The sequence below is a fragment of the Phyllostomus hastatus genome, unplaced genomic scaffold, assembly GCF_019186645.2.
Source record: "Phyllostomus hastatus isolate PE091 unplaced genomic scaffold, TTU_PhHast_1.1 phas_scaffold_1066, whole genome shotgun sequence".
NCBI classification, from domain to species: Eukaryota; Metazoa; Chordata; class Mammalia; order Chiroptera; family Phyllostomidae; genus Phyllostomus; species Phyllostomus hastatus.
In genome coordinates, this window is record NW_025334004.1 from 20,265,098 (window position 1) to 20,279,902 (window position 14,805).

The 14,805-nt window shown below is 34.4% G+C and overlaps 1 protein-coding gene across 2 annotated transcripts in view; it reads left to right on the forward strand.

Annotated features, from left to right (window-relative positions):
• MXI1 (MAX interactor 1, dimerization protein) overlaps nt 1-14,805 on the forward strand; it is a 74,735-nt gene that overhangs the window by 20,062 nt on the left and 39,868 nt on the right. The gene's annotated exons all lie outside the window — the stretch shown is intronic.

Genomic DNA, 14,805 nt, shown 5'->3' on the forward strand with positions numbered 1-14,805 from the left:
GGAGAGCCAAATGGGTCCCTTTACCACCACCTCTGGGGAATGGCCCTCTTAAAGTAATAAAGCCTAGGAGTAACCCGAATTTGTGTGGAAGGAAAGGAATAGAATCTGGAACGACAACCGAAGAAGTTCTTGCTGAGATTATTTAGTGGGGAGATCTATGATTTAGAGGGACAGTAAGTTGAGAAGTTTTGCAGTGTGTGTCTATGCATGCAATTACATGCTAAAAGTAATTTGGGCCATGTTTAAACTTGGATGATCCAAGAATTTTTAAAATTCAGAAATATCTCAGGAAGTATACAAAGCAGAATGAAGGGTTTTGTTAAAGGAACAGAAATACTACTAGGTAGAGCAAGGTCTGTTTGTTGTTTAAGGATGAAGGGGAAGACTGCTATGAAAGTTTTGCCTTTTATTGAATGATAAGAATGGATTGCTCAGGGAGCCTCCTCCCCGCCAAATTTTATTTATTTTTAGAGCGAGAGGAAAGAAAGGAGGAAGAGAGAAACATTGATGTCTGGGAGAAACATCAATCAGCTTCCTCTGGCATGCCCCAACTAGGGACCTGGCCCCCAACCTAGGGATGTGTCTGTTGGGGCATTGAACCAACAACCCTTCAGCTCACAGGCCAGTACTCAGTCCACTGAGCCACATGACCCAGGGTAGTAAGGGAGCTTTTAAAACAAATAAAGAGCCCTGGCTGGTATAGCTCAGTGGATTGAGCGCTGGCCTGTGAACCAAAGGGTCACTATTTCAATCCCTAGTCAGGGCACATGCCTGGGTTGTGGCCCAGGTCTCCAGTAGGGTGTGTGTGAGAGGCAGCCACACACTGTTTCTCTCCCTCTGTTTCTCCTCCCCTTCCCCTCTCTCTAAAAATAAATAAAATTGTTAAAGAAATAATAAAATAAAGAGAAAAAGGAAAGGTGCTTATATTTTATTCAGAACAGATACCTAGAAAATGCTTATCTGGATATACTCAAGATACAGTTGATTTCTGTTTAAAAAAATTTTGGTAGTGTGTGGCTGTTTCTTCTATGGAATCTAAGGAATCATCTCATGAGGTTTTCAAAAGTTTGTTTTAAAAGAAAATCAACAGATGCTGCCGTTTCCATTGATAAAAGGAATTGAGACCTTTTTTCCTGATTCCCAAAGTTTTGTGTGGTGAATATAAACATTCATTTTGGAGGGGCATAGAACAACCTCTGGGTAACTAAATTTGCTTGAAAGCTTTGGAGAACTCCAGACAGGTAGTTGGGTAGTCACCTAGGAAGGCAGCAGGACTGGGAGCTCTTACTAATTGATGCAGAAAATCTGAAGCTCCTATAGATCACATTTAGAGCTCAAAAGGTTAGATATTTTTTTAAAGATTTTATTTTTATTTTTAAGCAGAGGGGAAGGGAGGGAGAAAGAGAGAGGAAAACATCAATGTGTGGTTGCCTCTCACACACTCCCTCATGGGACCTGGCCTGAAACCCAGGCATGAGCCCTGATCTGAGAATCGAACCTGTGACCCTTTGGTTCTCAGGACGGCACTCAATCCACTGAGCCACACCAGTCAGGGCTAGATCTTTCTATTTTGCTTTTATTCTGCACTGAAGCAAAACTAGGATTCACCCTTTCTCTTCGACTCATCTTTAAAGCTGTATATTTTCTCTATGGGCTTTTATTCTTCAAGACTAGGTATTTTTTAAACTTATTCTTAAAAATAATTAGCTGTAAGCTTAGTATGCCATATTTATGTGTATGTGTGGGCCTAGAGGGTTTGTTGTGGTATGGCAGGTTTGGGATGAAAATTATATAGTATGTTACATAGCATTTAAAAAATAGAAGTATAAATTTTCTTGCTCTTTGTAGTTTTTTCTGGTTAAGGTATGAACAATTAAGACCTACAGTATGTTCAGGAATTTATGGGTTTTTCAAGCCATGTGTAGATTTAAAAAAAGGTGTTTTTTTTTTTTTAATTTGGAGACTTGGGAAGAGTACCAGATAGGACACCAGACCTAGGTTCTGTAATGCTGTATGTATTTATTGTCTTTTTATCTTCTAGAAATCAGGTATATGATTGCATTTTCTTTCTGTTCCTTACCATTCTTATTTGTAAAATGAGGGAATAGAGACTATATACTTCCCCAGGTCCTTTCTTCCCTGAAGTTCTTTGACAAGTGATTTATTGACAGCTTTAGAGATCAGTTACTATATTGGTGATTCACTATACCATCCCATCATTGAAGAGGTGACATTTTTATTAACAACTCAAAGATTACAGAGACATAAATAAATGTGAATTTCTAGATTTTACCAATTATGTTACAGGTCATTAATGAGTCTTTGAGATCTTTGACCCATACTTTGCTCAGCTTGGGGGTTTTGACTAAGAGCAGTTTCTCTTTCATTCTAGTGTTCCTGTTAGGATTCTAATATTGTATGTGACACCACAGTGCTAGTTATTGTATGTTTTAACATAGCATGTCAGAAAATTTGTAGAACTACAAGCATGCCATTTTCTTACAGTACCCAAGGGAAAATAACTACATGTACATTGGACCACTTAAGACTAAGGAAGGTAAATTTTCATGTGGATATAAGTAGAAAGGGAGATTTTAGAATTTATTGGCTCAAGGTTTACTAATGTGTGGGATTTAGGCTGGGGCCTATAGATAAAAACTAGTGTGTTAAGGTGAAACACTAGAAATTATTCCTCCTTACTATTTAAAAAATCTGCTTCACGAAGTAGGGGAGCCAAGTATCAAATTCTAATACTGGGGTACTTGGAAAATAGTGTTGTTAGTCCATTTGTAAGGGGAAACTGTGAACTTTCTGTTAGCTTTAAGCCTATTACTGGATTTAATAGAGATTTTTGTTATACTGGTTACCTAAAGCAGAAAGAAAGACAACTTGTAAAAATTTTTCATTTATTAGTCATCTGAAACAAGGAAAGGAATAGACTTGATGAGCATGTATATCTTACTTTCCTGATTAAAAAGCTACCTATGTGGAAGTTGCTTTTCCTGTTATGCATTTTGAATATTGGTCTTATATGTCATAAAGTAACATTTGTTTCTTTGGCATGGTAGAATCTTTAAGACATAATGGTGGTTGACTTTTTTCCTAATATCCTCAGGTGTAATAATATATTCCTGATATAAAATGTTATTTTATAAATTTATGTTGCTATTTGACTGATAATACTATAAATTCCTATTCTTCCTTTTCCCCAAGTCTTGAAATATTTTCACACAAGTACAAAGGAGAGAAAGTAAGTGATATAGCATGTTACAAGCTTGTACCTTGAAAATCCCAGTAATTTTATCATTTGGGATCCTTCTAACTGACATTTGGAATATATAACAATATACGAGGTCTGTCTAGAAAAAGTCCAACCATTGTTGATATAACAAGAATGGTTTGCTTGATATTGATGTAACTTGGCAGCCAAGGAGAGCGGGCTGGAATGTGCATGTGTGAACAATGATGACTTCACTGTACTAGTCAGTGGGGGCAGTAGATGCCATTGAGTGAGCATGTGTGCTGTGTGGTCATCACATTCAAAATGCCTGAGGGAGTAGAGCAACGAATCTGCATCAGATTTTGCATTAAGCTTGAACATTCTTCCACGGGAGCTATTCTGATGATTCAGAAGGCCGCAGGTAGGGCAGCTGGTGATTGGCACCTTCATCACAACCATGTGCCTGCCCGCCCATGCATCACGTCTGGTGCAGAGTTTTTTGGCAAAATATTGAATCACCCAGGTGACTCAGACCCCCTGCAGCCCAGATTTGGTGCCCTGCAACTTCTGGCTTGTCCCAAAACTAAAATTACCTTTGAAAGGTAAGAGATTCAGGAAAATACAGTGGGGTAGCTAGTGGAGATTGAGAGAACTGTGTGAGGTCTCAAGGTGTCTACTTTGAAGGAGACTGAGGCGTTGTTGTCCTGTATACAATGTTTCTTTTTTTTTTATAAGGAGTCTTTTTTTAAATATTTTATTTATTTATTTTTAGAGAGGGAAGGGAGGGAGAAAGAGAGAGAGAGAGAGAAATATCAATGTGCGGTTGCTGGGGGTCATGGCCTGCAACCCAGGCATGTGTCCTGACTGGGAATCGAACCTGTGACACTTTGGTTTGCAGCCTGCGCTCAATCCACTAAGCTATGCCAGCCAGGGCTACAATGTTTCTTATATCTTCTTCAATAAATGTCTCTGTTTTTCATCTTACATGGCTGGATACCTTCTGGACAGACCTCATATAATTACTTTTAAATATATGGTCTACTTCACTGAATTTTTGGTTATGGCCTTCTGGCACACTTCCTAAAATCACCCTTGCAAAGATATTACTGCCATTAGAGAACCTGGCTACAAATGCTATCTGGCTTGTTTCAGAGCATCAGGTAAGCTGAAATTCCTAGCTGCTTGACTGTTTTGTCTCACAACTGAAAAAAAATCTCAAGATCTGTTATCTCTAAAACTCTACTGACTCTACTCTATGTGTCTTCAGTGCGTAACACTGATTTTCTCCTAAGGATCTCTTCAATTTGCCTTCTATCTTCATGGCTGCTCTTCTAATCTATGATACCATCATCTCTCACCTGGACAACTGCCATAACCATAACTAGTATCCCTGCAACCACTCTTATCCAAAATATAATTCTAATGAATTATATTGGCCAATCTTTTTTTCAATTTCAATATACCATGTTTCCTCCTATATCTTTGCATATACTCTGTTCTCTGCTGTGAATTGTTTTTCTTCCCGTTTTGCCAAGCCATCTTTGCCTAATAACTCTCTTCAGCTCAACCATAACTTCATTAGGACAGCTTTTCTTTATCTGCCAAAGTAAATCAGATCTTTACATACCTTATGGCACCCTTATTTTTCCTTCTTATAGCTTACAGAAATACGGTTATATGATTGTTTAATTCTTGTCTCATTTAGTAGACTAAAAACTCCATGAAAGCAGGAACTTGAACCTCTTCTTTAAGCATTATTTCCAGAACTTATCACTGTGCACTGTATACAGTAGATGTTTCTTAAAAATGGAAGGTTTTAAAATTCCAGGTAGACTGTTCTAAGTTGGAACTGACTTTCTCTTTTGTGGTGAGTACTATATTAGACTTGAAGGAGAAATGATGGAAGAATATGCAATACTGGCTTTGGCAAACTCATTGATTACTTTGTATTCTAAAAGACGTTAATGATAATAGATTTGGAAAGGAAAACAATATGTGATATTTGAAGAATAAAAATCTTCAAACCACCAGTTCTATACAATGCTACAATTAATTTAAAAGAACTCTTATTGTCATCCTATGTCATGAAAATAAAACATCAAAATTTGTGTATGCAAAGAACATATGTCTGTCAAATATTGGCAATAAATACTGGTATGTGCCTGTGAAATATACATAATAATTGCATTATTTTAAAGTGATCTAGAAAATAGTACCACTTTATGCTTGAATTTCAAGCTGATGAAAATTACTTCTCGTTAGTATCTTTTAGATACTACATAACAGCAGCAGTATTTCAGTTCTACCTGCTAAGCTTGAGGACACTAAAAAACAAAGCAAAACAACTTTCCTTTTGCTTATGTGGCATTAGTTTAACTTTTCAGCTACAGAATAATGAAATGTTTTAGTCTTACAGGAAATGAATGTATTGTTATATTTATAGCTTTATATCTTTTTTGGCTGTCTTATGGATTATTAATTTTTAGGGGGGATGGCAGTGAATTCTTTTTCTAGGATAGTTGCAGAGGATTTTTTCCCCACTGAAAGTAGTTTGAGATTTGTTATATCTTCTGCTTTTATTTTCTCTCTCTTTTTTTGCATTTTTATAAATACTTTTAATATCTGACTTACTAGAAGATAGTTGGATTTTGCATCTGCTTCTGCATTTAATTTGTTGCAGTATCTTTTGTTTTTATTTTTAAACATGTTGTACCTAGTCACAGAATAATTAGATAAAGACTTATTTTTGTGAAGCTTTTTTTTTTTACTATTGTATGTTTTTCAAATTTTCTATGTATTAAGAAAATAGTTTCTGGGTCTTTGTCCAACAGAAAAGTCCCACAGTTTTAGGACAAATGTGAAGATTAGTAGCAGTTAAGCTCTTAATGATGTTACTATTGTTCTTCAATATTTTCCAAATGTTGAGTGATTAAAACATCCTGTGTGATATGTTCTGTGATACTCTGTCTTCCACTAAAATTGAGCTTAAATGAAAAGTTCTCATGAATTGTATATATACACCTCACTCTAAACATACTCTTACTTTCCATTAAATGCTTCTTTGAAGCGTAAGTTTGCTGTTGCTGGGGTTCTTAAGGATATATTCCTCTGTGGGAATATCTTTTGAAGGAGACTTAAATGATCATGCTTTATAAGTCAGTAGGATAACTGCTTCTGTTCCTATTTGATGAGAGGCCTTTTGCAAGAATATTAAATATATGATATGGAAGATCACAAATATAGAAAGGGAACTCAGGATTTCATCTGGTATAGTTCTTTGCTTTATGCATGTAAGATATTATACTCATTTTATGGTTAAAACATATGTGGCCTAGAGATGGTGAGTGATTTGCCCAAGCGTGATAGCTGTAGGTGGTGGTTGAGGTGATATAAACCATCCAGCTTGTAAAATCCATTTACAAGCTGGATTTTAAGCAGTATATGCTCCATTCTAACTAGGCAAGACTGTTGACTTGAAGAAAGCATTCTCTCCTAAATTTCTCTTTACAAATGAAATAGCATTGCCTCCTTTTGGATATAGCATGATTCTTTGTCATTTGTTAAGTGAAGACAGTTTTCCAGATATTAATACAATAAAAGATGTTTGATGGTATTCTTTGACAAAATAATATGTCCAGACCCCATTTTAGGTCAATAGTGCTGATGTAATTTGAGCTTGTGTTTTTGTGTGTCTTTCTGCTAGATCATTTTTATTTTTCATTTTGGCTTCCTACATTTAAAATATTAGCATACTGTTTTTCTTCCTCTGCATGTATGTGTATATGTGCATCACTCTTACCATCTAGTAAAGGAGACTCATGTTATCAAGTAAACATAAAGATATTATTTCAACTTGTGATGAGCTTAATACAGGGAAAATAGAGGATCCTATGAGGGATCTTCGGGTTGAACATTTTGCAGTCTTGCTTTTACTTATCATGAACAGTTTTTCCTGTTCATACATATCTGTTGATTTTAAATTATAGCATGATATTTTATTTCATGTATGTGCCATAATTTGTTAAGTCATTCATCCACCGATGCCATTTAAATTTTTAGATTTTTTTTTTCGCTCCAAACAGGGCTACTGCGAACATCTTTGTACAGATATTTTTGTGTATTTGTCCACCTAGATCCTTGGGATAAACATGAAGAATTAGAATGCCCACAAAAAGACTTGAGTGTGAATGGTCATAGCATTATTCATAATCACCAAAAGCTGGAAACAGCTTTTGAAATTGAAATATCCATCAGCTCGTGAATGGATAAATAAAATATAGTACTGTATGTTTTATACAATGGAATACTACCTAGCAATAAAAAGAAACAAACTACTCATACATATAACAAAATGGATGAACCACAAAAACATTATGTAAACAAAATCAGATACATAAGAGTACATATTGTGTGACTTCATTATATGAGATTTACAAAAAAGGCAAAACTGTAGAGATAGAAAGCAGACCAGTGGTGGGCTAGGGAGTGGGAGTGGAAATTGACTGCAGATGCACACGAGGGAATTTTTGGAATGACAAAAGTGTTCTAAAACTGGATTATTGTAAAGGCTACACAACTGTATGAATTTACTGAAGCTCATTGAACCGTACACTTAAAATGGCTGAATTTTACAGTATTTAAATTATACCTCAATAAAATTGTTTAAAAGAAAATCTTCACTGTTTTTATTTATTGCAGTAAGATAATGAAGAGTCTTAAACATAAGACGAATGCTAAAAAGAACTGAAGGTGTAATGAATGAATATTAAGCAATGATTCCTTTAACACTTGAAATAAATTAATAGGTAGGGAGTGTAGCCAATGAAAGAAGGCATCTCCACTTCCCTGCAGGTCCCCGAGCAAGGAAATTCAGCTATCTTGCCAACCTCGCCTCCCTTTGAGAAGCACTTTTCTGTGTGATGTACTTCCCTTGACAAGGCTCCTGTTTGCCCTCTCTCTTTTTTAAATTTATTGATTGTTTTTATAGCAAGGGAGGAAGGGAGAGAGAGAGAAACATTGGTTTGTTGTTCCACTTATTTATGTATTTGTTGGTTTCTTGTATGTGTTCTGACTGGGGATTGAACCCACAGCCTTGGAGTATGGAGACAATGCTATAACCCACTGAGCTACCTGGCCAGGGCTTTGTTAAGATTTTTTATGTCTATGTTCATGAAAGATAGCATTCTCTGTGTGTGCATATGTGTGTGTGTTTCCAATGTAATTTCTTTGTCAAGTTTTTGGTATCAAGTTAATAATACTGGTCTCAAAATGAGCTGGGAAATGTTCCCTCTTTATTTTTTGAAAGATTTTATATAAGACTGGTATTATTTATTCCTAAATGCTTGGTAAAATTTACCAATGAAGAATTCTGGGTCTGGAGTTTTCTTTATGGGAAGGTTTTTGATTTTGAATTTAATTTCTTTAATAGATGCAAGTCTATTAAAGGTTTTTATTTCTTCTTGAGTCAGTTTTCACAACTTGTATTTTTAAAGAGTTTGTCCATTTTATAAAAGTTGAGTTTAGTGGAATAAAGTTGTTCGTAATACTCTCTGATCATCTTTTTAATGTGTGTAGGGTCTGTAGTGATGTGCCTTTTTGCTCTTAATATTATTTTTTGAACATATTAATTTTTGGTTTTTTCCTTCATCAGTCTTAGAAGAAGTTTATCTATTTTTACTGATGTTTTTAAAATCAGCTTGTAGGTTTATTGATATTCTCTGTTGTTTCCTGTTATTTGTTTTGTTCACTCTTGTTCTTGGTCTTACTATTTCTTTCCTCTGCTTCAGCGTTTTTCATCCTCAGCTGTATTGACATTTTGGGCCATATAATTTTGTTTTGATCATAAGATGTTTACAAGCATTGCTGGCTTCTCCTTAAAAAATGCCAGCAGTATCTACCCAGTTGTGCTAACCAAAAAATGTCTCTAGATATAACCAATGTATTCTGGTGTGCAAAATAGCCCATAGTTGAGTGTTGTTGCTCCTCTTCTTTTGGTTCAGTTTGTCTGTTTTTCTAGCTTTTAAAGGTGGAATCTCTGATAATTGGTTTTGGGCTCCCCCTCCATTAACATAAGGATTTAAAGCTAAATATTTTTCTGTAAGCACTGATTTAGCTACATCCAATACATTTTGATATGTTGTATTTTTATTATTTTTCAGTTCAGGATATTTTCTGATTTCTCTGCGATTCATCTTTTGATTTGTGACACATTTTCCAAATAGTGATTTTTTCTAGTTATGTTATTGTTATTGATTTCTGATTTAATTCCATTGTGTTTAGAAAACTTACTCTGTATGACTTTTGTACTTATAAATTTATTGAAAATTGTACTTTACAAAGTGCATAACTTAGGGATATTTATGTAGTTTACCAAAGGACTTGTCAGAGACTTAAATTAGGGTGTTTGCTATAATTGAAAATGAATTGATTTTTACAGAATTCAGTTTATATGTAATTTCATTTTTTTCTGTTTATTGAAAATGTACATATGGAAAAGTGCACAAATCTTAAGTGTATAGCTTGATGAGTTTTCACAAAGGTGAAGAAATAAAATATTACAGACTCTTAGAAATTCTTCTCTTGACTCTTTTTGGTCACTGCCTCCCCCTCTCTTGAGGTAACCACTATTCTGACTTTTGATACCATAAATTAATTTTGTCAGTTTTGAACTTTATATGAATATAGTTACATAGTATGTATTTCTGTGTCTGCCTTTCATTCAACATTATTTTGAAATTATGAAGATTCATCCATGTTATTGCATTATAATTCATTCTCAGTGCTCTACAGTATTACATTATATGAATATTTCACAGTTCATTCTACTGTTGTTGGATATTGAGTTATTTCAGTTTGGGCTAGTGAAAAAAGTGAGCATTCTTTGCATGTCTTTTGGTGAACATATATGCATATATTAGTTTTGTATATGCCTGTAAGTGGAAATGCTTAGTTGTAAGGTATGCGTATATTCAGCTTTGATATGTAAGTTTTAAGGAAAAATTTATTGATTGTAGTTTTTGTTATGCATCCTATTAGGCACTTGTTTTTTTTTGGGGGGGGGGGTCTTAGTTATTGTAGTGGTGATGTGTTTTTGTCATTGTTAAAGAAGAAGCAATAAATTTCACCCTGGCCTATAAGGCTTGGTTGGAGAGGCGTTCCATATGCAAAAGGCGAGGTTTGGATTCCCAGTCAGGACACATACCTAGGTTGTGGGTTTGATACCCTTGTCAGGGTGTGTGTGGGAGACAACTAATCAATATTCCTTTCTCACATTGATGTTTCTTTTTCTAAAATCAGTAAACATTTTTTAAAAAATCAATTTTTATGATGCATTTTTTTCTAAAAGTCTGCAATATTCAAGTTTTACTGTCTTTGATGATTTTTAAAAAACGTATACCTTTTGGTGATAGCCAGAGGGAAAGGGGTGTTGGGGCTAGGTGGAGGTGGACAAAGAGGGGGATGGGGGCAGAAAGACACTTTGGGGCAATGGGCTCACAATGCAGTGTGCATATATTTTGTTGAGTTGTATACTTGAAACCTGTATGGTTTTGTGTACCAATGTCACTCCAATAAATTCAGCTTAGAAATATGTACCTTTGATAGAAACATGTACAAAACTACCTTTTTGAAAGAATTACTGTACTGGCAATAAGTGTGATTTTCTTCTGTTACAGTGTTCTTCAAACTCTATTGACTACTTTATTGTACCACTAGCAGTTAAAATAGTTTGTATTTCTAATATATGTATATATATTTATAATTATATACATATATTACTATACTAATATTTTATAAATACATGATAAAGTTTGGAAGAATAATAAATTTAAATAGAAGTTTTACTATTCTCCTAATTATTTTTAATCTTCAGGTATTTACTTCACAGACCCTTTCGCTAATGTAGGTGAAGTTTTCTGCTTTTCTTGCTTTCTGAGTATGTATATATGAAGTAAAAGCTTTAGAACACAGTTAGGAGATACTCATTTAGCTTCACTGAATGTGTGATTTTCATTGTGTGGAGGACTACATTCATTAGGCACTTTAGGATTAGGAAGTAAGTGAAACAAAAAGGTTAATGAATTGGGAGTTGGCTCATTAATTCATCGAAAATAGTGGTCTTTTCTTTTTCTAGAAGTGAATGTTAATTCTAGGAATGGGAGCTTTTGTTTTCCTTCCATGGTGGCACTACTCTTAACTATTTTGTGCAGTTTCAACTCCATGCTTCTTTACATTGGCTGTCACCAAACTGCATCTGAAAGAATTAAAAAGTTTATGTATTATAGCTGTGTTGTAGTCAGTGGAAAGCCATGGATCTAATTGGGATTAATGACTCCCAGTCACATAGGGAATGCGCTAGCATGTCTCTCTTAGAGGGATGTTATTGGTGAAGAAGATCACCTGTGATTCCATGATAAAATGGTAGAAATGTCCTCTCTGTCCTTTGAAGCTGTCGAGCATTCAGAGTAAGGAAAAAAAGACTGAGTGTCTGAAAGAAAGTTCATTAGTGTTTGCTTTCAGAGGTGTATTTTATTTGCAGAAGAAGAGTGGGTTAACTAGATGGATTATTCAGAACATCTCAGTCTTACAGGGAAATGATCATAATTGTATATTTCAGTGGCACATTATTGGAAGGGCTTGGTTAGACACATAGGCTCAGAAGAGCAAAGTTGCTTCTGAGTGTGCTAGTACGTGATCAGTTCAGTTACTCATGTGGTGCCAGCACTATGTGGATTATTATTTTCTCTGTGTACATACAGTTAGGCATCTTTCTGTCATACTCTAAATCTTGTACTGCCCTCATAGCTGGCTAAATAATGAAAATACCAATCTTCTCTTTCAGTTTCATTTTTCATCATTATGGTTGTTTGTTTATTTCCAGGTTAATTCCAGGTATTATTCAGAGCCTCTCAATTTGTCCCACATAGGATACTTACTAATACTTATTTAAAATAATAAGAATATTTGCAGTGGCTAACATTTACCAAGCACTTATTACATGCTGGATGCTTTTACCTATTTCTCTCTTAATTCTCACAGTAACCCAGCCAAGGCATGTGATTTTATTCCAGTTTCACAAATGAAGAAACTGTTAATCAGAGAAGTTAGAATTTGTCCAAAGTTACACAGTGTGAGAGAGTTAATATTTAAATTCAGAATTTTTCCCTCTAATACCATGGACCTTGCTTATGCTATTCTTTCTAGTTGGAATATCCAAACTCTACCAGGTCCAGCCTCCACTAGTCACATATGTACTCATCACTTAAGCCCCATACTAAATGCCACCTTTTTCTAAAATTTACTTGGATAACCCCATTTGGAAGTAAATGCTGCTTTCTTTAAATCCCCACCGCACTTTGTACCTTTCTTCATATTTTTATTTTACCTTGAGTTATTATTTCTCTACATACCTTAATTTACCAACTAGAGATTCTCTTTGTTCCCCACAGCCTAAGACAGCCTTGAACATTTAAGATACTCAGTATTTGTTGATTTGAGATTACAGGCAAAAACAGCCATCAAAATATAAGTAAATACTATTGGTGCTTTTTCTGAAAGTCTGAAGAGCATGGCAGTATGATAAAGATTCGTATGTATAATCATTTTTGCTTCTCGGTATATGGAAATGTTGTTAAACTTAACTAGTGGTGTAACTAGAAAAGGCATGTATTTCCTGGTTTGGTGAAAAAGTTCATATTCTTAGTTATTTTATATTTTTTAGAAAGAAGATAAAGTCTGAGAGGTTGGAAGAACTTGCTGTTTTAATTTTGTTAATAGCAAGGGGTCAGATTATGTTCTTTTGGTGCTTCTTTGATAATAGGCTCAATATAATATTGTAATTCAACAGTTAGTTTTCTTTGGGTATATTATCTTTTATATTTATGGCCATATATTGGACTGCCAGACTGTTCAGAATAGGTTTATAGCACATAGTCTACTTCTCTCTAAATAGATTGTTTCCATTTATTACTTACTCTTGTATTTCATTGCTTTTGTTTTACTTGTTCTAAGTTTTCTTCTCAGATAATGGCAGTTAAACCAAAACTAATAGTGAGTGGGGAATTTTATTGTTGATTACCCATTCAAATTTTGAATGATATTTTTTGTTTTCCTCTTTTAACTTATTAATTTACTTTGACATTTCAGTAAAATAAAAAAGAACTGAAAACTTTTTATAAACACATATGGTAATAGAGATTTAGTTGTAATAAGATTTACTGATTGGGTTTTGACCTCTTCAGTCTCTGTAAGACTAAATGTTCTGTTTTTATAGTTTCTTTCATCTGACTTATACATATACTTGCCTTTCATTTGGCTGATCTCTAGAAGCATCGTAAGATTTTTTTTAACCTTCTTTGAGTGAGAAGTCCTTCTATTAAGATAATCTCTTGAAAATGAACATCGGTCTTTTTCATCCTGTGTCACTTGGACCTTATGAAATTGCCAAAAAAGCAAATGGTGGATAGGGGACAGTAACTCAGAGAAGCCTTTTGGCTCTTGAACTAACACAGTGGGTAAAATTTCCACAAAATTATGATATTGATAAAAACACTATTGAAATTTAGAAATTTGATTCTTAAACATCCACTGGAATTATAAATCAGATTGAAGCCATCAGTAATGTAATATTCTAAAGGCCTTTGACATTAACCAGGATACACTATATTAAATGGTTAAAGTTTTAGTTCTGCTGACAAGAACTTAAATTTTTCTTTATAAAATTCCTATATTATTAATGCTAAATTATTGTAAAAGTAATATATGTTTATTCAAGAGAACTAGTATAACACAATTCTAATAGTACCTAACTTTAGAGTTTGTTATATTTTATTGTTCAGTGTAGGCTTTGTTTATTCCTATAGTGGTAATATGAAGTAATGTTATTTTTCCTAGTTCATAGATGAGGAAACTGAGCACAGAGAAATGAAGGGACTTTAACGAGGCCACACAGTGTTTGAACCCAGGAAGTCTGGCCTTAGAATCTGTGCCCTTAACCTCTCTTCAGTATTGCTTGTCAGCAGGTGGTTTAAGAGCTTGGGCTTTGGCTGCTCCCTATACTCTTGGGCCAAGAGCATCTCTCTTGACCTCTCTGAACCTCAGTAATCTTGTTTATAAAACAAGGGCTGTTTGGGGGATGAAATGAGATAATGTATGTTAACTGCTTGGTACATTCATTAGCAGACACTTTGCTTCCTCAGTAGGTGGTATTATTATAACAAATACTGACAAAGCAAAAGGAAAAAAATCATGAAAATAATCATTGTTAGTATTTTGAGGCATGTCCTCCCATTCTTTTAAAAAATGTGTTCCTTGATTTTATTATCTTATATTTATGTTGTTTTCATTTCTTTTATAACTTTCTCTTGTTTATATTTTACACAAAAGGCAGAAAGACTTGAATTTTTCTGTATTACTTAGCAGTAAGGCAAAGCTGTTTCAGCTTCTACACTAGCTAAAACTTTTCCCTCCCTGTGTTTAGTAGTAAGTGGAGATGGAAGAGAACATAGAAGTACATACATTTTTTTAAATTTTTAAACAAGAATGAGATTGTTTGAATTAAATTTTTCGATGTAATGTCTACAAATCAC